This window comes from Mustela erminea, chromosome 16 (genome assembly GCF_009829155.1).
Source record: "Mustela erminea isolate mMusErm1 chromosome 16, mMusErm1.Pri, whole genome shotgun sequence".
Lineage (NCBI taxonomy): Eukaryota > Metazoa > Chordata > Mammalia > Carnivora > Mustelidae > Mustela > Mustela erminea.
Genome location: NC_045629.1, coordinates 9,418,390 through 9,442,698, shown reverse-complemented (window position 1 = coordinate 9,442,698; position 24,309 = coordinate 9,418,390). Strand labels below are relative to the sequence as shown.

General features: G+C 42.5%; 1 protein-coding gene across 4 annotated transcripts in view; it reads right to left on the bottom strand.

Moving 5' to 3' along the window:
- LYN (LYN proto-oncogene, Src family tyrosine kinase) overlaps positions 1 to 24,309 on the bottom strand; it is a 119,113-nt gene that overhangs the window by 76,136 nt on the left and 18,668 nt on the right. The window contains exon 1 of one of the 4 annotated variants that reach the window (XM_032316656.1): positions 10,146 to 10,265. The exons of the other annotated variants lie outside the window; for them this stretch is intronic. The gene's annotated coding sequence lies outside the window, so the exon portion shown is untranslated. Of the gene's footprint in view, positions 1 to 10,145; positions 10,266 to 24,309 lie in introns of those variants that run through there. 4 annotated transcript variants of the gene reach the window in all.

Below are 24,309 nucleotides of genomic sequence, written 5' to 3'. Positions count from 1 at the left end.
CCCAAAATGAATTATAGACCTAAATGTAAGACTTGAAACCTTACAAAACTTCCCTGAGAAAACTTAGGCAATAAACTCTTGGACATCAGAATTAGCATTATTTTTCTGTCTTTCCAAGGAAGTGAAACAAAAGCAAAAATAAACAATTGGGACTACACAAAGCTAAAAAGTTTTGGTACAGTGAAAGAAATCATCAACAAAATGAAAAGGCAACCTACTGAATGGGAGAAGTATTTGTAAATGATATATCCAGTGAGGGTTTAATACCCAAAATATATAAAGAATTCCTACAACTCAACACCAAAAAAATAAACAATTTGATTTAAAAATGGGCAGGGGACTAGACATTTTTCCAAAGAAGACATCCAGATGGCTAAAAACAGACACATGAAAAGATGCTCAACATCACTCATGATATCAGGGGAATAGAAATCAGAACCCGAACGAGATATCACCTTATGCCATTCAGAATGGCTAAAATAAAAAATGCAAGAAATAACAAGTGTTGGTGAAGATGTTGAGAAAAAGGAATGCTTGTGTACTATTGGTGGAATGTAAATTTGTGGAGCCACTGTGGAAAACAGTATGGAAATTCCTCAAATAATTTAAAATAGAAAAACCATATGATCCAACAATTCCTCTTCTGGATATTTACCCAAAGAAAATGAAAACACTAATTCAAAAAGATACATGCACCCCTCTGTTTTTACTGCTTCATTATTTACAACAGCCAAGATATGAAAGCAACTGAAATGTCCATCAGTGGATAAATGGATAAGGAAGTGGTGTGTATACACACACACACACACACACACACACAGGAATATTACCCAGCCATAAAAAAGAATGAGACCTTGCTATTCGCAACAGCATAGATGGACCTAGAAGGTATTATGTTAAGTGAAGTAAGTCAGACAGAAAGACGAATACCATATGATTTCACTTACATCTGGATTCTAAAATATAAAACAAATGAACAAACAGATACAGACTCATAAATTCAGAAAACTGGTGGTTAGCAGAGGAGGGGGGTTAGGGGATAGGCAAAATAAGTGAAGAAGGTTAAAAGGTACAAAATTCCAATTTGTACCAATGTGTCCAATTTGCATAAGCCACAGGGATGAAAAGTACAGCATAGGAAATAAACAACTGAACAAACAAGAGAATCTGAACCCATGGCCTAAGATCTTTCAAACTCTGAAAATCTGTGGGAATAAAGAATTTGGAGTCACTGTCTGGAGTGACTGGAGTCACAGTCTTTGCTAAGAATTCAAACAGAAATAAACTGTCAATCATGAAGATTTTTACTAGACATAAAGAAAACTGCTCAACGTCCAGGAGATGCACTTAAGTGGGCCCTGAAGAGACAGCAAGGGCTCTCTCAGGTGTCTCAAGAGGTGACAGCCACTCAGGCCCCCATGTGAATAGAAGAAGCGATTCTCTTCGACTTCTAGCAAAGTTGGGAGGTCTCGGAGAAGGGAGCTGGAGGCCATGCAAAGGTCTTGTGGCTGGAATGAGGTGAGGTGCAGAAAAGGAAGCTGGTTTGGCTGTAGGGAAGCAAGCAAGGGGCTGAGTGGTCAGAAATGCCTGGGTCCTGATCCTCTTATGACCAGTGCGTGGCTGATGGCAAATACACCAGAGACTGGAGACATTCCCCTGGATCAATGTGCAGTAAGAAGCCTCACTCGCAGGGCTCATCCCGATTTGCATAACTCTTAGTTGCGCAATTTCACACAAAGGAAGGCAACGGGGGATTGCTGAAACAATGGGGTTTTTGGTTTTGTTTCTCTTAACAATAAAAGGGAACACACTGAAAACAAGATGAGCTAATGGAAACTTATGTATCATAGAAACTTATGTATCAAACGTGTCATTTAAAGGACCAGAAGAGGAAATGAGAAGCAGAGTCTGAATTATGTATGTACAACCAACTAAGAAGCAGTATAAACATCGACTTTGTATCTAGCATCAGATTTCTGTGATCAAGAATTCTGCCACATATATTCAAAATTATATAAAATTACGTATTTATATTCCAGTTTCAGAGTTAAGGCAGCTTTATGTAGGCTACTATGCAGGCTATGTAGGCATTATGTAGGCATAATGCAGGCTACTGTGAAATCAGAAAAAAAGTGAAACTAAGCCCAAGACATCTGAAGGCAGCTGAATGCTACAGCACACCATTAAAAGTAAAAAAGTAAAAATGAGCCATTAAGTTTTGGTACACTGTAACTCCACAAAAATGTAGGTTTTCTAGAGGTTAATGCAAAGAAAACATGCCACGGATATAAATAAATTAGGTACTCTTCAATAGAATTTCTCAACCTCGGTACTACTGACATTTTGAGCCCAGAAAATTACTTGTCATGGGGTCTGTCCTGTACACTGTAGGGCAGTTCTCACATCCTTGGCCTCTACCCAAGAAGCTAGTAACACCCTTCTCCCCCGCCTCCTCACAACCGGCGAGAACCAAAAATGTCTCCAGACATTGCCAAATGTCCCCCAATGAAAGCTGCATGGACAGGAAATCAGATGTTTTAATTACTGGCAATGACCTTAAGTATATTTTCTGTTACAGATTGAGGTAGAACAAAATGCTTTGTTAGTCAACAGTGCAAGACAGGTTTAACAACCCATTATAAAACTTCAAGGGCATCCCCAGAAATCTTGTGCAGTTCACGTCTGTCACCTGGCCTATACACACAAAGACATACACACACCGATGTGGAGTTTGTTGGAAGTGACCCAGAAACTTTTTACAAGAAAATCACTGGCCTGATTCTGTACTTCAATGGAAACTAGTCTCATGAGATAAAGCTAGAACAATAAGAATGACCTATTCTACCTACCCCCTCTTATTAAAATGTATTTTATTTTCACTGAAGTTAACACAAAGCTTCCTTTAAAAGTTTACTGTGAACAGAATAGAGAGTCCAGATCTAGACCTACAGATAAATGGTCAACTGATCTTTAACAGAGGGGCACATACAATTCAATGGAGAAATGAATCTTTTCAGAAAATGGTGTTGAACAACTGGACATCTGCATGAAAAAGAAATTAACCTACACCCAGATCTTAAATCTTTTACAAAAATTAGCTCAACATGAATAACAGAACTAAATGTAAAATGCGAAAGCATCAGACTCCTTAGACGATAACACAGGAGAAAATCTAGATGACCTTGGATTTGGTGATGACTTTTAGATACAACACCCAAAGCACAATCCATGAAAAAAATGGTAAGTTGGATTTCTTTAAATTTAAAACTTCTGCTCTGTAAAAGACACTGGAGAAAATAAAAAAGCAAACTACAGACTGGGAGGAAATCTTCGCAAAATGCAAACAAAGAACTGGTAGCCAAAAGTTACAAAAACTCTTAAAACTCAATAATAAGAAAACAAAAAATCCAACTTAAAAACGTGCAAATGATCTGAATAGACACGAGTGAAGCAGACATAGTCAATAAGCATCTGAAAAGATGCTAAACACCACACATCATGAAGGAATTGCAAATTAAAACAATAATGATATGTACCAACACACACCTATTCAAATGGCAAAAATCCAAAACACTGACAACAACAAATGCTGTTGAAGATCTGAAGTAAAAGGAACTCTCACTCACAGCTGGGGGAATGTAAAATGGCATGACCATTTACAAAACTAAAAATTTTCTCTTAACATATGATTCAGTAATTGTACTTCTTTGCATTTACCCAAATGAATTGAAAACTTAAGTTCACACAAGAAATTGCACATGGATGTTTATAGCAACTTTATTCACAACTGCCAAGCAGGTGTGATGCAACTAGGAAGTTGCATCATTGTGGGAATGGATAAAGAAACGATGGTATGTCCATGCAGAAAATATTACTCATAAATTAAAAGAAATGGACCATCAAACTACAAAGAGACATGGAGAAACGGTAAATGCATAATGATACATGAAAGAAGCCAATCTGAAAAGGCTACGTATTGCAAGATTGCAGCTATATGACATTCTGAAAAAGGCAAAACAGCGCTGTTTGCTGGAAACAGGAAGATCAGTGCTCACCCAGAGTTAAGAGGGAGGAAGGAATAACTAGGTGGAGCACAGGGGATTTTTAAGGCAGTGAACTATGCCATACAGTGCTGTAATGATGGATACATGTCATTAGGTATTGGTCAAAACCCACAGAATGCACAACACAAAGAACGAACCTAATGAAAACTAGACTTTCATTAATAACAATGTATCAATATTGGCTCCTTATTTGTAATAAACGTACACACAAATGCAAGATGGTCATAATTTGGGGAAGCTGGGGAGTGGTGAGTGATACATGGGAAAGTCTCTGTACTTTCCATTCCATAAACCACTCTGTAAGCCTAAAACTGCCTGGAAAAAAGTAATCTATTAATTTGTTAAGTATATTGAAACAGAATAGGTACCATTTTGAGTCAGTATTTCAGAAAACAGATCCTCAATTTTGAAAAGATGATTGCCTTAAAATATGGAAGTCTAGTTGAGAAAATGTGCACATGTCCATATACTATGCTCCTTCCTAACACCCCAAATTTTTCAATTACCAAGGGCAGGCTGTTACCCGCTTAATAAGTATGGTATAAAATGCAATAGAATTTCATTAAATCTTCTCAGCTGAATTCCTAAACTCCTACATTAACTTGGGAAAATAACTGGTAAAAGATGGGAGCTCTGATAATGTTTAATAAAAAGCCGCGAATCCTAACAACATGCCTATGGCCAGTGATGGTAAATGAAAGGTGAAACTGAGTTAGGCTTACAAAAATGGCAAGGCAAAGTACATATGATAATGTATGTACATATGATATGAGTTTACCCATATACATTTGCACAGTGAACAGGATTTTATCAGCAATTAGTAATCCTGAAGAATCACTGTCAACTGATAGTTCAGTTAAGTCAAAAAAGTAAAAATGGGCCAGGTAGCAGGTACATAAACCATGTGGTCCATTTAAGGGACTATTACAGAGCCACTGAAATTGAGGACAAGAAAATGGTTGGATCTATCCAGGAAAACTGGATCGGGGACATTAGGAAGGTGGGGTAGAAGTCTGCTGTTTTTTGTTAAAGCTTTTTAGCTGTTTTGGTTTTCAAATTATGTGCAAGTATTACCTTGATAGTGATTTCAGAATTTTTTTAGGATAGCTAAAGAATTACGTACCTAAACTAAAAAAAAAAAAAAAATTGTTTATAATGTAACTTTTTTAAAAAGCAAGACTGGTGTTATATACATTACGATTTCATATGTAGAAAAAAGTTTGAAAGAATATTAAAATCAAATTAAAATTAGAACTAAAAACACTTTAACGCTTCTATGGTTGGTCAGTTTTTAATCTTCTCTTTCTGCATTGACACAATGTCTACAAAAAGCTAGTGTTGGGCTGCCTGAGTGGCGCAGTCAGTTAAGCATCAACTTTTGATTTCTGCTGAGGTCATGATCTCAGGGTTGTGGAATCGAGCCCCTCATAGGGCTCCGCGCTCAATGGGGAGCCTGCTTACTATTTTCTCTCTCCCTCTGCCCCTCTTCCACCCCCACTCATGTGTGCTCTCTCTCTAAAATAAATTAATAAATATCTTAATTTAAAAAAAAAAGCTACAGTGGGGACACCTGGGTGGCTCAGTAGGTTAAGCATCTACCCTCGGCCGCAGGTCATGATCCCAGGGTCCTGGGATGGAGTTCCGCATCTGGCTCCTTGCTCAGCAGGGAGTCTGCTTCTCCCTCTGTCTGCCACTCCCCTGGCTCTCTCTGACAAATAAAAAAAATCTTTAAAAAAAAAAAACACTCAGAGTTCTACTTTTATAAAAATAAAGCTGTAAAATTAAAAATCAAACATGGTGAGCCATTCATTTGTACTAGTTACCTCCACCCAGAGTGACCTCTGGGGCTTTCTCATTACCTGGGAGACAAGCAACACCCATAGGATGTTCTGTCCTGCTGCAATGCCTTGATGTCAGCCTGCCTCAGTTTCCTCAGATAGGAATGGACTGGTAATGGTATTCATCCCCATGGCATTGTGGTGGACTCTCAATGTTTTCAAGAGAGCTAAAGGTACTGGAAGCCCATCTTCCCTATGGCCTGGCACCCATGTGAACCTGTGGTCAATAAAGTATGATGGTTCAAAGCCAGGCTTTTATGAATCATGGTTAAAATAATTGATTCAAAGCCATGATTCTAAGCCAGAAAACCAGAGGTTACAAGGTCATGATTTTATTTACAAAAGATGTGAGGATGAAGAACTGGAAACAATTCCTTGGACTAAACTTGAAGACAAAGCAATGACTTATCAAGTGTGATGTAAGATACCAGGAATGGACTTGAGAGAGTGACTTTAAGCTCACGCCGGAGTCTGCAAGTGAAAAAGAGGAGATGAGGCCATGGCTGAGTCTAAAGTTACTTTCTTGGGCACTTGGGTGACTCAGTTGGTTAAGCGACTGCCTTCGGCTCAGGTCATGATCCTGGAGTCCCAGGATGGAGTCCCACATCGGGCTCCCTGCTCGGCAGGGAGTCTGCTTCTCCCACTGACCTCGCCTCTCATGCTCTCTCTCTCTCATTCTGTCTCTCTCTCTCTCTCTCTCAAATAAATAAATAAAATCTTAAAAACAATGAAGTTACTTTTTAAATTAAAATGGGTATGGTCAAGAAGTGTCATAAGGGTGGGGAAAAGATAAAGAGATGCTAGAGAACAGGTCTGTACCACAGTTTCCAAACTGTGTGCCAAAGCACCCAGGGTGCATTAGCAAACTCAAGGGGTGCCTGGGGATACTTTAAATTTTCAAGGGAAACATAATGACATCTGTTGGACACCAGGAGAGCTAACAGCTCAAGGTAGTTCACTTTCAACACTAGATTGTACTGTATTCCTTTCAACAATTTTGTATCTGTGTGAAACAGGGTTTTCAGTGGTTACTGTGATAAAAAGGAAGTATCACACGGAACAGAAATATGAAGATAAACATGGAACAGAAAGTAAGGGTGGTGGCGTCCAAATATATTTCCAAAACTTGAGAGACTGCACGACATAGGTATATACATCTTAAATGAGCACACACTTGTGTTCATTTAAGAATAACATAAAATAGTATTTTTTGCTTTCAGTGTGTGTACTGTTTTTTCAAATGGTACTAAGTTGTTACAACAAATATGTATTAAGTTCTTTAGACCCAACAACCCAACAAATGGAACTCTGGGGTGTTTCTTCTGCTCTAGGATGGCCATGTAAAAATTACCGTCAGTCAGGGTCAGTAATCTTTAAAATGTGAGCAGCGGCAGATGGCAGGTTAAGACAGACTAGGTGGGTGTCGTCGGGCTGAGCAGCGAGGCAGAAAGACAGCTGAGGGTGGGGAGGCTGGCCAGGTGCACCGGGGAGGAGAGGCAAGGTCTCCTGGCACTGGAACCCACCACCTTAACTTCATCTTGCCTACCCCGTTATAAGGAGAAGCCACTAACTCTTAGTTCGAATACACCAGAGGATGCCCCAATTAATCTCAAAATTTTCAAATCGTGGAGACAGCATGACAGATACTCTGTTGAATTTCCATTTTCCTTAATGAAATCTCCTTTTTCTGTGCATCCTACTCACCCAGGCTCAGAACCTCTGTCATCTTTGTGACCTCCATGTCACACTTTATGCAGCAGAAACAACTCCCCACCAAGCCCTGTCCCTTCTGCAATATACATTGTGCTTGGTTTCAAAGCTCAGGGAAAGGCGTGGATCAGAAAAACTGTGTATTGCGGTGGTTTTTCCTACATGAGTTTTCTTTCTCTACGAAAACCTACGTGATGTTAATTACTAACATCATAGCATTTTAGGGAAAACTCGTCTTGATCATTGCAGTCGCCTCCGGACTAGTCCCTACAGCATCAGTCCTTCCCCTGCTCCCTGCTCATCTTTGCAAATGACGTCATCCTTGAGTCCCTCTCTAGTCAGCGTTCCTCAGACCACCTTCTAACAGTTCACCATTTCAATGAGTTAGTACATATCTGCAGTTTTACAATGGCGATGTCCTATCAGTCATCCCCACCCTGCCCACTTCCCCATTTCCGTTTCTCTGCAGCATCATTACAAGAATTCAGATTACAAGATCTATTTTATCATCTGTCTGTCTCTCCTCTCGGGAGAGCAGGGATTTTTATTAATTCTGGACACTGGCATATTGCCAGAACAGAGAACAGGGCTGGGCACTTGGAAGTGTTCTATAAATGTTCATTTGTTGAATAGAGCACCCCACAGAACAAACACTCAACAAATGTTACATGTGGGTTTACAGTTACTGATGGTACACCATCACCTCTAATACTGCCATCAGCCCCACTGCCAACGCCATAAGATAAAATCTCAAATATTTAATTTGCCACACAGCCCCCCACAGCCTGGCAATGGTCCACCTTGCCAGCACTTGTGTTACTCCCAACGGAACGCTCCTGATGGACACAGGTATGTATTGGCCCCTGATGGACACAGGTATATATTGGCATGGCAGCCTGAGCCTGCCTTGATTGGCATCTTGGCTCTTACCCATACGCGCAAATCCTGTGTACCCTCCAGACCCTAACTCACAGCCCATCTTGCCTGATCCCCTCAGAACACATCCTTCTCTTCCTCTGACTGCTTCTCTCTATAATCAGTTTGGAACTTAGGCGCAAGCCCCAAGACATCTCTTATAGTACTATTTGATATTGTTACCTAACTCTTCAATTGCATGTCTGAGACTGTGTATAGAGCTCTCCTTGCTAGACTAGAAACTCCTCGAGGGCAGAAACTCCATATTCTGTCTTTCTGTAGACACCTTGCTTCCACCACCCAAACTCACACAGAACCACTACCCAGTTACTGAGTCATCAATAAAACACCATTTTCTGAATGAAAGCTGAACTTAGAAATCCCAATCAGAAGCAGTTCTCTAAGTAAGACTAATTACCGGTACTTTTTTAGTTTTTAACAGGTGATCAGTAAATGTTAGTCCCCAAAACCGTTCCAGTTTCAGACCTATCTAGACCGTGAAAACAACCAAAAAGCTCTCATTAACTGGGAGTCTGTGACCATTCAAAGAATTTGGACTGTAAATCTCTCCATTAAAAAAAGAATTTTTCTGAAGTGAGGTAGCAAAGGGCTTTGGGATGAGGAAACCTGGATCCAATCTGTTTCCTCTATTTATTAATAGCCATATAAACATCAGCAAATTACTCAATTTTTTTTTTAAAGATTTTACTTATTTATTTGACAGACAGATCACAAGTAGGCAGAGAGGCAGGCAGAGAGAGAGGGGGAAGCAGGCTCCTTGCTGAGCAGAGAGCCCGATGCGGGGCTTGATCCCAGGACCCTGGGATCATGACCTGGGCTGAAGGCAGAGGCTTTAACCCACTGAGCCTCCCAGGAGCCCCAAGTTACTCAATTTTTAAACTTTACTCATCTATAAAATGTAAATAATATTCCTCCTTCAAGGGTTGCTGTGAGGATTAAACGAAATAGCATCTGTTGAATGCTCCTCCCAAAACAAGTAAACAATGTGTTACTTCCCGTTTTCCCTCCCTGTCCCCTAAAACAAGGAGGGCCAGATTATAGTGACATTATCATACTTAAGCAAAGAATACGTCCTGCAACCTTTGGCACAAACAAAATTGTTAAATAAAAATTGCTAAGGAGTCTTCCTGAGTGTGGATTCCACTCACAACTAAAGCCACTCCAATTTCCACAGTACCCCAGATAACTTCTAATGAACCCCCTCATCTCCACCTCAATTCTTACCCTCCGTGTGCTTTACTGAAATCTAAGTGGCCCCGACTGCAGACCTTTCCCCAGCTCACACGGGGCTCCCCCCAATTAACCTGTTAAACCGCTTTACTGGACTGAACAGCACACACTGACATATTTGGCAGGAAAATGAGTTCTGTGTTTGCAGATATTTCTTTTTCACTTGGCCTTGGCTCTTCTTGGATTTTGTCACCAAGCAAGTAAGAAATGAAGAATCCGATTTTTCAGCTTCAAGATGTGTTAGACGAAAGGGCAGAAGAGGCAGGGGAGCCAGGAGGAGGCACTCAGCAGTCACTCAGCAGCACGCAGAGCTAGAAGGGCGCCTCTCACCAGTTTCTTTGCCTTGAGAACCACGTTCCAAACCTACCTCTGGGCCAAAGTGTATTCAGTTACTTATCCAAGCTGGCGCGCTCTCTCTCTCACTCACTCCCGGTTGCCTCTTGGATGCCTCCCCAACCAGCATCATGCTGAGCAGGAAAGGGACTCATGACAGGCAGATTAGGGTTTTCAAGCAGCCCCAGGAGGAGGAAGTTACTTGTTCCCACGGGCCTGGGTTTTTCTTTTTGTGGGTGTGTTTTCTCTTTCTGAAACCAGGAAGCTGAATTTGCCTAATGGTTAAACCCAAAAGGATTACAGATTCTTTCTTCAAGAACCCTCAGAAGCCTGTTGTCCATCCCTGAGTGTTAAAAGCAGTCCATTTCCAAATCACCCAGGCAGAGGCGAGGCTGGCTGTCTAGGCTCTCCAGTGAAGTCTCTTCTATTCTGTTATTTTTATGACAAGCACTGTATCAACAGACCATTCATATTCATGTTTCCCATTCTCCTCACCAAACACTACACAACATCTCAATTTCCTAAAAAAGATAAAATTCAAAATTTTATTTTAACCACCCCCCGACCCCCACGACTTATTTCTCTTCTCTGAACTAAACTTCTTTTAGGTTCAGGCTCGCCCTCACTCACATTCTTCCCATTTCCGTTAATGAGCCTTGAACGCCCAGCATGTTCTGCTTTTCTTGCAATAATTGAGATCCTCTTTCTCGCCCAGCATTTTTACTAAAGATGTGTTTTCTCTTGACAACGTATCCCAACAATCAACCGTCGTCCTGTCAGAGATGGGTCATGGTTGGCTGTTTGAACCTCCAGACGGGTGGAGGATCCTCACCACCGCCCCTGTGTCGTCCCACAGGGGAACGCAGGACAGAGGCCCTCAGGATCTCGGCACTCTCAGCGTAATGGTCACCTTTGTCCAAGAACTGTGGGTACAGGCTGAGCTTGGATCCCAAGCTACTGGTCGATCTTAGGACGTTCTTCAACCCCTCGGTCTCCATTCAGTCATTTGGAAAATGAGAATATTGCCACTGTAGTAAGGCCACTGTGAAGGACCACCTAGCAGGCACTCGGGAGGAGAGGGCTCTTGTCAATTTCATTCCTTTGTGGTTATATACAAGTAACTCCCTCACTATTCCTTAATGATCCTTAATTCTTTTAAGCATATTTTCAGCAGCAGTGGTTAGGGCAACAAAGACAGGTTAGAGCACTCTGTCTTTGGTCTAGAAATGCATTAAGGCCACGATTCTTATTAACCTTGTCTGCGCCTTAGAACACAATGTAGGGGCTTTAAAAAATAAGTGCCCAGATCAGGTATGTCAGAATCTTTGGGGATTAGGCCTGGGCATCAGTATCTGAAAATCTCCAAAGGCAGACATGTAAATGGAAGACTGGTAGGTGATGGTACATACAGTGAAGAAAAGACAGGGTCACAGGAGAGGGAGAGTTGGGAGGGTTGGTCAGCAAGGCCCGTGTGAGCAGACCACGCTCAAGGTGAGGCCAGCCTTGTGAAGTCTTACATCTGGATCAGAGGCAGAGGAGTGGCCAGGGAGCAGGGCTGAGGCAGCAGCAGCAGGAGATCCATGAGCTGGACTGTCCAGAGGCCACCCAGGTTCCTTCCCACTGCAGCTCTGTTTGCTCAGCGTTTCCTTCGGTTCGGGGCAATTCTGGACAATGTCTCTCAGCTTCCTTCCAATAATTCCCCATTTCTGCTTAAGCCAGCCAAAGGAGGTCTCCATGGAAACCCAACAAACTTCTACCAAGACAAAGGTTATTCAGTTTAAGTCACTCTTTTTTATGTAACCATCTCTGACAAACATGGAACTTCAAGATATTTGGGAGGAATCTCCTTAAAGTCTCGATCACTGAGCATCTCAAATATATTCCTTTTTTTTTTTTTTTTAAAGATTTTTATTTATTTATTTATTTGACAGAGAGAGAGAGATCACAAGTAGGCTGAGAGGCAGACAGAGAGAGAGGGAAGCAGGCTCCTGCTGAGCAGAGAGCCCGATGCAGAGCTCGATCCCAGGACCCTGAGATCATGACCTGAGCCGAAGGCAGTGGCTTAATCCACTGAGCCACCCAGGCGCCCCTCAAATATATTCCTTAACTGTTTCTGGACCTACACCATCTCCTCATTGGTAAAACACATGGGTCAAACAAAATAGCCATCTCTTCCAGCTCGAGTTTTACCCATCCATGAATCTGGTATCTTTTTTATTTGTTGAACATATTAGAAGAGAGACACTGGAGGCATAAATATTGTAAGACATGGCCATCTCCTAGGAGTCAAGTACATCTTCATATTAATGGAAGGTAATTACCCAGTGCGTGCATATTTAGGAAAGTCTTTGCCTTTCCTTCTGTCTTTAGTTCACATCATCAGCCCATTAACACCAGCTTCTCCTTTCTCACTCCCGCAACTTCACATGTTTGACAAAATGTTATTATTAGTGTCTCCGGCATATCAAACATTTAAAAGGGCAGTTTCAAAATAACAACTCTCCCTGACCTTAACCATCACCCCAAGTTAAATTTTTATTTTTTAATTTTCTCTGATAATTTGTAAGTCTTCTCTCTGATATAACTCACACACATGCCTGCACACACACCGCCTGAGGCCGCATTTAATCATTCTGCACAGTCTCCAGAAGGGTCACTATACCCACATTCCTAGGATAGAGCCAGAGAGAGGTCAGTCCGTGCTCTTCTCTCAGGGGTGGGGCATTGGGAAATTCAGCACATGATGAGGGATTTATATCTTCCTTCACATCTGGTGCTCAGGAATCATCATCAAAGACAGGATACCCATCCAGAACAATTGTTCCAGGGTAAGAGTCTACATCATTGCCCTGTGATGTAAATACAGGTCTCCACTGCTCTGTGATCTACATTTTGCCTACATCCTTCCACACTGGTCTTATGTTTGGAAATCAGGTCTTATGTTTGGAAATCTTATGTTTGGAAATCAAATTTACCCAAAGTAATCTGACGAAGTCTAGAAGAAATAGATTTAGCCTTAGAAGCACTATTTTTAAATGAAATAGGACTGTTTAATAGTATACATTGGAAACATAGCCTCATCAGCTGCAATTTATTGAAATTAAAAGCACATTAATGTTCAACACACCCAATATTTCTCTCCAACATTTTCCCTTTCTGCCCTCAAAAACCAAAATAAAATATTTATTTAAAACCAGTACTTTTTTAACCAATGATCGACTCAATAAAATCTTCTCTCAAGATTTAGCTAACAAATGGGACTATCACAGAAATAATTTACATAAAATAGAATTACCAAATTGATTTGCTCAAAGTGTTGTGTTTTCCTGAACCTAAAATACTGTCGACTTTTATATCATTATATTATGTACTGTTAAAGAAAACAAAATAGGGGGCACCTGAGTCGCTCAATTTGGTAAGCATCTGACTCTTGATTTCGGCTCAGGTCATGATGTCAGGGTTGTAGGATCGAGCCCCGTGTGAGGCTCCACACTTCCTGTAGACTCTGCTTGAGATTCTCTCTCTCCCTCGCCCTCTGCCCCTCCCCCTGCTTGTGTGGTCTCTCTCTCTCTCTCTCTCTCTCTCTCTCAAAATAAATAAAATCTTAAAAAAAAACAAAACAAAACAGAATGGCTGCCCTTCAAATTATTAAGATGTCTTTAATTTCAGAGGTATTAAAATGTAAAAATATGCTTGCCTTAAAGCTTGTGAGATATAGTAAGTACGTGCTTACTGAATATCCACTTATTTTAGAAATCATAATCCACATTCTGCTTTACCCTTACCTTTTTCTGGTAGTGCTGCTTCACATTCTTTTTAAATACAGAGAATTTAATTATTATTAAAGAAATTTTAATAAATTTAAGCGAGAAGGTCTCTTTTTCCCATTTAAGGGTGAAATGAGTAGTATTTCAAAAGCCTGCTGCCTGGTTCATGCAGGGTAATGGTATTATCATCATCTCTAATCCATGAGGAACTTGTTTTCCCATGTAAACATTGCTGCTGACCACACCTGAGAAAAGTTAACATCTACGTAATGCTTGCTAGGTACCTGGTACTGCATCAAGCACTTTACGTGGATTGTTTGACTCAATCCTTAGAACAATCCTGTGGATACTATTATTCATCCCATTTAACAGATGAGAAAGTTGCGGCTCAGAGAGGTAAAGAGACTTTTTCAAGGTGACCGAAACAGTAAGCAATGGAGCCAGAGTTGAGACGTGAGCTGTTAGGTAAGCACCATCTGCTCTCCAGGGTGTACTGCAAAAAAACTCCAAGAGTCCTCACTTCAGACTACAGAAGTGAGGGCCACTGGGTGCCACCATCCGCCCCAGGATGGCTGCACACTGTGAATGTGGTGTGCCTTGGCCTCTGGGTGCTGCCAGGTAAAGGGTGTTTTAGGGGCTGGAGGGAGCTGTTGGAGCAGAGACCCAGGGCCCCAGGCCTGTGACTGGCAGAAGTCTGCAGGAGAAAGAAGGAGAAATTAGAGAAAACACCCGTGAAGTTGAGGGCAGAAATGGGAAGACACCATCCCCCATTTGAGAAATGTTACCAGGCGCCACTTGGTGCTTTATAGAGGAAAACAGTATCAAAATTCTTGAGCTAAAGAAGATCTCTGAAAGGTCAGTCGAGACCAGCAAGCTCAGGACCTCCTGGGAATGGGCAAAAAATGCAAATACTCTGGCCCAACTGGGACCTTTGGAATCAGAGTCTCTGGGTGGAGCCGCGATCTGGTTTGGGAAGCCCGGGTGGCTCAGTCATTAATCTGCCTTCGGCTCGGCTCAGGATCACAGGGCCCAGAGATCGAGCCCCTCATTGAGCCCCATATCAGGCTCCCTGCTCAGTGGGGAGCATGCTTCTCCCTCTCCCACTCCCCTTGCTTGTGCTCCCTCTCTTGCTCTCTGTCAAATAAATAAATGCAATCTAAAAAAAAAAAAAAGGCCTGAGGACATCTGGAATCACAGAGAGAACGTTCACAGAAGATCCAGCAAAGAGCATAAGAGTTATAGCACCCAATTCTAGAATGCCGGAGACTACACAGCCCCAACACAGCGTGACAGAAATTAAATAAAACAGAGACAGAAGGACAGCTAATAGATAGTGCTTTAAGACAAGGTATGGCCTCAGCCATCAACCTGCGGTTAGCCTAAGTATCATAAAGTATAATTTTTTCATCTAATTAACAAACCCATTAGTACTCTCCCACTCTAATTGGACTTTATTAAATTATCCTAATTCAAAGCAGGTGAAATCTCAGGCATACAAGCAGATGGCGGAGAGCCCATGTTAAGTTTAACTGGCCCAGATCCCACTGGAAACAAATCCATTAGCATTGTTCACCTTTTCTGCATTTGTTTGAAACTTGGCTTCGCTGTTACAAACAAAATGAACAGGGATGGGGGAGTTCACAGAACAGCAACTTCCTGGATCCTTCTTGTTTTACCAAGTAGGTCAGTCTACCGGATTTCGTTCTGAACAGTGTATCCTTGTGTCTGGAACGGGAGACTGAGGCTGACGGAAAGGAGGTACAAGGAACACAACTGCCATGATGATTCCACTGCCTGGATAGCCACCCAAAGTCCTGGCAACCTCAGGGAAAGGTCCCAGAGCTCAGGCTACTGCTGGGAGTGCATGCAGATGGCTGGAAGGGCCGCGGTCTCCCCAGGGCCGGCTGGGGACAGGGGATGGGGCCTGATCCACCCATGCAGTCAGTCCCTCCCTTAACTCCAAGGGAACGGAGCGCATCTTCCATCAGGGAATCAGAACGTTCCCGCCTTTGCCTTTTCACTCTCATCTTAAGAAAACACTTGTACCCAAAAGTTTGGGGTCATCTCAGCATACTTCACGTTAAATACATAAAACGCTCGTGGAGGCAGCAGGGTTGCCTGTGAGCACACACAGGGTTCCCCCAATCCCGTTAGAATGAGTGCCCGAATCCTGCTGGCTTACTTCAGGACCCCCTCTGACCTCACAGAACTGTACTAGAAACTCTCCGACGTGGCTTTCCTTCCTCCTGCGTTCCCGTTCCTGTTCTCCCCAGTGTCCCCTACACACACGCACACGCACACACTCCGTCACCACCACCTTCCATTCCCCACACTACACGCTCCTGGGCTGCCCCAAGCATCTTTCCAAAAACAACTACAATTCTTTCCCTCCCTCTGCCTGCTCGTTCCGCAGAGCCTGGCAAGAAGCTCCTTCCACAGTGACCTACTTTCCTGGTTTTACAGGCCACTCTTCCCCTTCCCATCGATCCTACACACCAGCCACCTCCAGGACCCTGCAGCCTTTCAACCCTTGTCCACCTCCTCTTCCTCCTCCATGCCTGGGCACCTGCCCCCCCCTGCAATACCCTCCTCTACAAGCAGCCTCCTTCTTGCTACCATGCACCCGTCTCAAGCACACGTCCTGCGGGAAACACTGACCTCAACCTTTAGGCCGAAGGGCACCTCCGTCCTTCCCTCTCCCCAGCCGTCTCGGGCCCAGCCCTCACTTCACTGTTCAGTCCACCGGAGTGTCCTCAGTGCCCAAGATGCTGTCAAGTCCATGAGAAGACACGGATAAACTTGGCTGAACCCTGTAACTAATGAAATCATTTGAGTCCAATTATTTCTCCTCCAGCCTCTCCAAAGGCTTCCCCACTCATACCTCTACCCTAGCTGGGATCCAACTGTGACACCGTAATCCCCTCATGCAAGCCAGTGCATTCCAGACCTGCCTGTTCACAGGAATGACCGTCACGTTGGTGAGAAAGATTCTTGGGCCCTGCACTCGACAGACCATGGGAGTAGCATCCGTATGGGAGCTGAGGGCATAGGTAGCAAACAATACAGGTAATTCTTACAGTGATTTGACTTAGGTGATACTGAGTCCCCTACAAAATGTGAGATTCTTTGGAAATAGAATGACATAGTAAACTTCATTAACTCTTTGTACTTTAATGTAAATTTTTGGTAAAATTCCTACCTAAATGATTTAAATAGAAGGGGTAGAGGGGAAAAAAAGAGAGACAGAGAGAGAAAAGAATGGGTAGGGAAAACAGAAAAAGTCATGGAATACATCGAATTTTGGTTTATAACATTCTCTGGGGGTGTCTGGGTGGCTCAGTCGGTTAAGTCTCTGCTTTCAGCTCAGGTGATGATCCTGGGGTCCTGGCATGGGACTAGGCTTTGGACTCCCTGCTCAGCAGGGAGTCTGCTTGAGGCTCCCACTCTGCTCAAATAAATAAAGAAAAAATCTTAAAAAACAAACAAACAAACAAAAAAAACATTCTCTGGATCCGAAGCCATCTTACATCCAAATCCTCTCTAATCAAAATGCTTATATGCTAAAGTGCTATTATACTATAAAAAAAAAAGTCAAGGGATGCCTGGGTGGCTCAGTGGATTAGGCCTCTGCCTTCGGCTCAGGTCATGGTCCCAGGTCCTGGGATCGAGCCCCGCAAAGAAAAAAATAATAATTGTAATAATAAAGTCAAGGTGAATGAACTTTTTACAATGGCCACCTTAAAGGAAATTATAATATTTATAGTCCATTTTTTCAAAAGATATTTTTTATCAGGAAATTCATTTTTGCAGCTGTGCTTATTAACTCTTGCTTTTTACTCCAAATGAAAGAATTTCTTATTTGAGCTACAGTTTCAGAAAGCACTTAAGTGCAACCATGGTCGGGTCTAGTTGTAATGCTGGATTTTGTAAATGTTGTAACTCAGACACTTTGAGCCTGGTTTATCTTCTCTTTCACCGCCCACATAACCTCTTTGTTGCAAAAATCATTTTCCTTCATTAAGCCTATCAAGGTATCCATAAAGGTACATGACAAAAGAGGCACACAGAAATCTGTTACACAATGAAACAGAAATATACTTTAGGCTCCTATGAAGTGCACTGACTTTTCCCATTTTGGGGTTCATTTAGAAAGTGGCTTGTGCCCGTCATGCTATTCTCTGAATAGAAATAGATGGGGAAAGGGAAGAGAAAATGCTGGAGGAGATGAGGACGGACGGGGAACAAATCACAATGACATTCAGCTCACTCAGAATCAGGCTTCCGTGTCTCCACTTCCTGTTTGCTATACCCTTAAATAAGACATGTCCTCATCACACACACACAAGACCACTCCCACCATCTCCATCTCAGTGAAGGGCACCCTCAGCTCTTGAGGATGAAAACCAAGTCACCCTGATTCTTCTTTTTCTCAGTCCCCAAACCCAACTCAGCGGCAAGGTTTTGTCATCGACAAGCATAAACTGTCCCCAGTCTGACCCTCCTCAGCTCCAAGGGCACGGGTGCCCCAACCACCAGATAAAACACAAGACACCCAGTGACATCGGAATTTCACAGATACGGTAATTCATTTTTGCGCGGGACACACTTACACTAAAAAATGATTCATCGTTTACCTGATAAGTAAATTGAATCTGGCATCCTGTATTTTTCTTTGCTCAATCACCCAGCCTTGTCTGCCCCTGTATTCCCAACATAGCCAAATTTTTACAGTTTAAAACCCTCCCACAGCTTTCTTCAGAATTTAGAATAAAAACTAAGTTCTTTACCAAAGTCTTGAAGGCCTGTGATCAGAGAAGGTGGGAGTACTTGGAGAGGGCCCTCTGCTTGCCTCTCCAAAGTCTCCCACCCCCTGGCTTCAGCCATAGGAGATGTCCTTCTTCCCTGCAGACACTCAAGTTCATCCCCACCTCAGGACCTTTGCACTTGCCATCCCCTTTCTCTAAAATCCTCTTCCTCTCCTTGTCTTCCACATCATGCAGATCACAACCCAAAAGAGATCCTCCCCCCCACCAACCTAGCTAAACTAGTGCCCTTCTCAACATGCTCTCTGTCACATTACCCAGTCTTACTTTCCTCAGAGCCCCTTCATCCAGCTTGAAAGCATTTATTAGCATACTGTCTTTCCATCCTATTGGCAATGTATATATCATTAGAGCAGAACCCTATGTCTTTTGTTCACTGTCTCCAGATCACCTAGAACTGAACCTGGCATTTAACAATCTCTCTTTATGTATTTGCTGATGAATAAATAAATGAGTTGAATAAACGAGATGAAATAAATGAGGTGAATAAATAAATGAAACAAATTTCCTTAAATTCCAAATGGTCTTCACTTTCACATGTTCAACGTCTATGGTAAAATGGTGGCATCCCTGAATGACCTTTCCTGCACCAAATGCAGACTTTCTCCTAACAGCCAGCAAATACGCCTTTCCAACGATTGCACGGTGGTGCTGCCCACCGGTCCAAGTTCAGAGTCATCAGGAGCAGTGTCTTACTCAGTACACGATGATAGTGGAGGGTTTCATTATATTTTAAATCTGTAATTCAAAAAATTTAGGATTAAGCCAAAAGACCCAAGTGTTGATATGAATGCTATAAAAAGCAGAGATGCCATAAGCCTAATTCAAAGGTAACAAGATGAAAATCACAAGATAGGTTGAAAACAAGGACCCTTTGAGCCCTAAGCAAATCACTTTTTTAAAATCTAAGCTGATAGCCTTATTGTGAAGAAAATGCATAAAATTGGAGATCCAGGATAAAATGCTTAATCTATATTGAAAATTATATCCAAACAGGAATGCACAATTAGAAATGGTACAAATTGTTCAGCTGCCTGGAGATGGAAGCCCTTATCACGTTTAACCCTATTTTTGGCTTTTAGTCTCAGAAGAGGGAGAAGGGGCTGCCAGTAGACCATCTGTGGCACAGCCCAAGAGAACCATGGCCGTGGCCTTAAACAGCAGCGTATGGTTACCCTCCACGAGTTTATGCTCCTCCTTATTCCTGGGAAATCATGGAGTTTCTAAAGAAGAAAAACCTTAGGTTTTAGTTTCAACTCTTCTGAGCTGTTAGGAGGATAAAATATTTTCAGTGGTCGCTCAGGCTCTTTTGTGTTGTTTAGATAGATGATTTGGAGGCAGGACAGGAAACCACAGGGCCCAGGAGAAAGGGAAGTTCCTAAGTCATGGTGTTGGGTGTGGGAGTCCAGAAGCAGAGTCCGGCAAGAAGGAAGAAAAGAGATAAAACACGCATGTTAAACAGAATCAAGCAGTTCCAGGAAGTCCTACTAAATATTCCCCATTTCAAAATTCTAAGTTCTCACAGTTTCTTTAACCATTTTACAGAGGGAGTTGTGAAAAATACAGACTCATATTTTCTTTAAGACGAGCGTGGAGAGGGCACCTGTGTGGCTCAGTCGGTTAAGCATCTGCCTTTGGCTCGGGTCAGGATCTCAGGCGCTGGGATCAAAGCCCTGAGTTGGGCTCCCTGCTCAGCGGGGAACCCGTTTCTCCCTCTGCCTGCCACTCCACCTGCTTGTGCTCTCTCTCTCTCTCTCTCTCTGCCTGTCAAATAAGTAAATAAAATCTTAAAAAGAAGAAGAAGAGCATGGAAGTGTACCAAGCCAAAATCTGACATTGGGACCATTTGGCGTTCAGCACACTTTCACGAAAACCTCACTTACATGGATGCTGGGGAAAAGAGGATGAGCAAGACACTCTCCACCCTCGGGAATTCAGGGACCAGCAGGAGAAACAGGCAAATCAATGCTAATGCTGGTAAAATATGACAGATACCACAGCAGACATACGCTCAACATGCTTCGGGGCTACAGACAAAAGTAGCGTCAGGGTTGGCTTCACCCATGCACCAGGTTAATACCTCAGTTAGAGCTTAACTGGACCTAACCACATGACGTTATCTTCAGTTTGCTTTTCTTATTGAAGCAAAATGTATTCATATCATGTTCTGGAGGTGAACGGTGGTGACGGCTGCCCAAGAGTATGAATGTACTTAATGCCACAGCACACTTAAAAATGGATACGATGCTAAATGTTGCATTATGTATATTCTACCACAATTGTAAAAAATCAAGAAAAATAAATTCTGATGATCCACCCAAACAAGTATGTATATCTAATGAAATGCACAGTTCTTCAGTGCTATCTGAGATGGATATCGGTGTATGTCCACATCCACCTACCCAGCTTCCAAAACAAGATACAAAACATTCCTGTCGCCTCAGACAGTCCCCTCTGTCCTTTCCCAAGTCACACTCTCCCTGGGAGCACTTCTCTTGAACTTCACGCAAATGCAATCATCCAGGATGTGCATTTCTTTTCCTTAACATGTTTGTGAGCCTCCCCCAGTTCTCGCATGTGTCGGTATCTCTTTTTTTTTGGTCTCGTCGTACTCCATGTTATGAGTCTGCGATCCAAATGTACTGAACCACTCTTCTGATGATGGGTATTCAAGACATTTCTAGGGTTTTGGGTTCTTTTAGACATATTATGAAAAAGGGTGCTACATACATCTTTGCACATGTCATTTTGCAGATGTATGTTTTCATTCCTCCTGCATAAATACCTAGGCGTGGAGATGCTGGATTGTGAGGCAGATGGATGTTGAATTTTATATGAAGCTGCCAAAGGGTGTCTGGCAGGAGCTGTCCCATTTTTTACTCTTGTGTCCCTACATCCTTGCTAGCATTTTGGGATGATCTTTTTTTTTTTTTTTAATGGACACTGATGGCTCACTGAACCACCATGAATGCTGCAGAAAGAGGAAAGTAACCCCTCTTGGACAGGGTTACTGGTTTCCCAGAGGGCTGTTCCTTCTCTCTCAGGCAGGAGCTTTCTTACCACAGCTCAGCTGGAGATTAAATAGGATTTATTTCATTCCTTACTTTTTCAACAAAGCGCTTTCATATACTCTTTCAGAATGAATCCTGAGGGGTGCCTGGGTGGCTCAGTTGGTAGGGTGTCTGCCTTCAGCTCAGGTCATGATCCCGGGGTCCTGGGACTGAGTCCCACATCAGGCCTCCTGCTCATCACAGAGTCTGTTTCTCTCTCTACCCCTCCCCCCACCATGCTCACTCTCTCTCTCTCTCTCTCTCTCTCTCTCAAATAAATAAATAAAATCTTAAAACAAAAACAGAAACGAATCTTGATCATGAATTCTAACATCTGACAAAAGGGTAGCTCTGAGATGGTGTAAGGTGCCCTGGGTTCACAGGGCAGACCTTGTCATCCCATGCCTCTGACTAAACAGGTTCCCTATTTCTGAGCCCAACAGTCAACCTGTTGCATGTTGAAAGAGAAGAAAAAAAAAATCCTACTGAATGATGATTTCTGATGGAACTATGCTATTGTAGTTTCCTACACATACTCCCTTCTCACTCATGGGTCACTTTGACAGAAGTCAAGACCAGTGAACAACCTTCAGGACTGCTGGAGCCATGTCCTGAAGGAAAAGGGAGTGAGCCCCTTGCATATGGGAGACACTCCATGCCTGAATGTGAGGTCCCTGAGTGACGGAAGCTCTGTGGACCCCATACACCTTAAAACACAGCCAAGCCAAAGCTGTTTTGGTGAATGAGACTGTCCCAGCAGGTGGTATGTCCCTGTACCATTCCAGATGCTTCTAAGTGTGTGGGGGAGATAGTGGAACAAGCACTCTGAACCCCGGAAACTGTCCACCCTCCTAATTCGTGCCCACTGCAGTTACTTTCTGCGAAGGGGGAACTCCTAGCTAGGCAGCTTCCCTGGGCATGTCTCCACACTGCAGGACATAAGTCATTCGTCTGGAAAATGACCAGGTATTAACAGTTCCACCCTAATTCATTGATCTGAATGTTTTCTTACAATAGCCCAAAAAATCCATGATGGCCAGATCTAGTGAAATGGTTGTCAACCTTGATACGTAAGCAGAATCTTGAGGAGAACTCTCAAAAGGACAGAACCTGGATTTCCCACTATTCCCATCTAATTGGAGGTCCAGCTTGGCATGGGAAGGTTTAAATGCCTTCCCACTGATTCCCATGAGCAGCCAGGATTGAGAACTAACTACAAAACCCCCACACTACAACCTCACCTGCTTTTTTTTTTTTTTAAATCTTATTTATTTGACAGAGAGAGAGAGATCACAGGTAGGCAGAGAGAGAGGGGGAAGCAGGCTCCCTACTGAGCAGAGAGCCCCAGGCAGGGCTCGATCCCAGGACCCTGAGATCATGACTTGAGCCGAAGGCAGAGGCTTAACCCACTGAGCCACCCAGGCACCCCCTCACCTGCTTTTGAAAAGAAAGGCACTATCCAATTTTGTTAGGAAACTTTAGCAAATCCTGAACTCCATGCCAGGACTGAAATCACAGCAATGGGAATGCCATGGATGATTGAATTTCAGTTGCCCTGCCGGTTAACTACAACAATAACGATCCCAAATGGCATTACAATTCCCTGCCCTTATTCAGGAACGGGGATTAGGATTTATCTACTGCCAGTCTGACCCCATACCTGAACGCAAAACAGAAAACAGTGCTCAGGAAAGAAAGTAAAGCTCTAATTTATCTACAGAGTCCATAATTATGATATATTTGCTAGTATGCTGGAGAGTTGTCTTCTAATCATATTTTTGCTGCTGTGAACTTTATCTCTGTTCTTATAAACCTGACAGCCAACAGTAAGTTTACACTATAGCCATTAAAAAAAAATTACAAAGGATTAGCTTTGGGGTACATTTTAGGAAAAACAGAATTCTTTTTTTTTTTTTTTTTTTAATTTATTTGACAGACAGAGATCAGAAGTAGGCAGAGAGAGAGAGAGGAGGAAGCAGGCTCTCCGCGGAGCAGACAGCCCGATGCGGGGCTCGATCCCAGGACCCTGAGATCATGACCTGAGCCGAAGGCAGAGGCTTTAACCCATTGAGCCACCCAGGCGCCCCGAAAATCAGAATTCTTATACTTATCTCAGATTTATCTATTATAAAACTATTGCTATCATTTTCCTTTATGTCAAGAGTCATTCAACCTCGTTGTTCATAATCAGTCAGAGAACAAATGCTTTTATGACTGATAAAACAAAGCCACTTCATGTTTGAGACCTCAAAATCTGCATAAAGGATAAAACACTCTACATTCTACATTAGCAAACAGTGGGCTAACCATAAATAGGTAGAAATCACTTTTAAACGGGAGGGTCTCAATAAACTCCAATGTCCTTACATTAAAACTATCAACACAGAAATAAAAAGAAGCTTCCACAGAAATAATTTCTCCCCTGACCTTAAAAATAAAATGTAGAACAGTAGAAAATTTCCAACCTGTTCATTTCCTGAAGCACTGGCTGTCAAAACCAGAAGGAATCCAGTACATCACTGTTCTCTTATTAAAGTATACTTCATCTTTTTCAACTT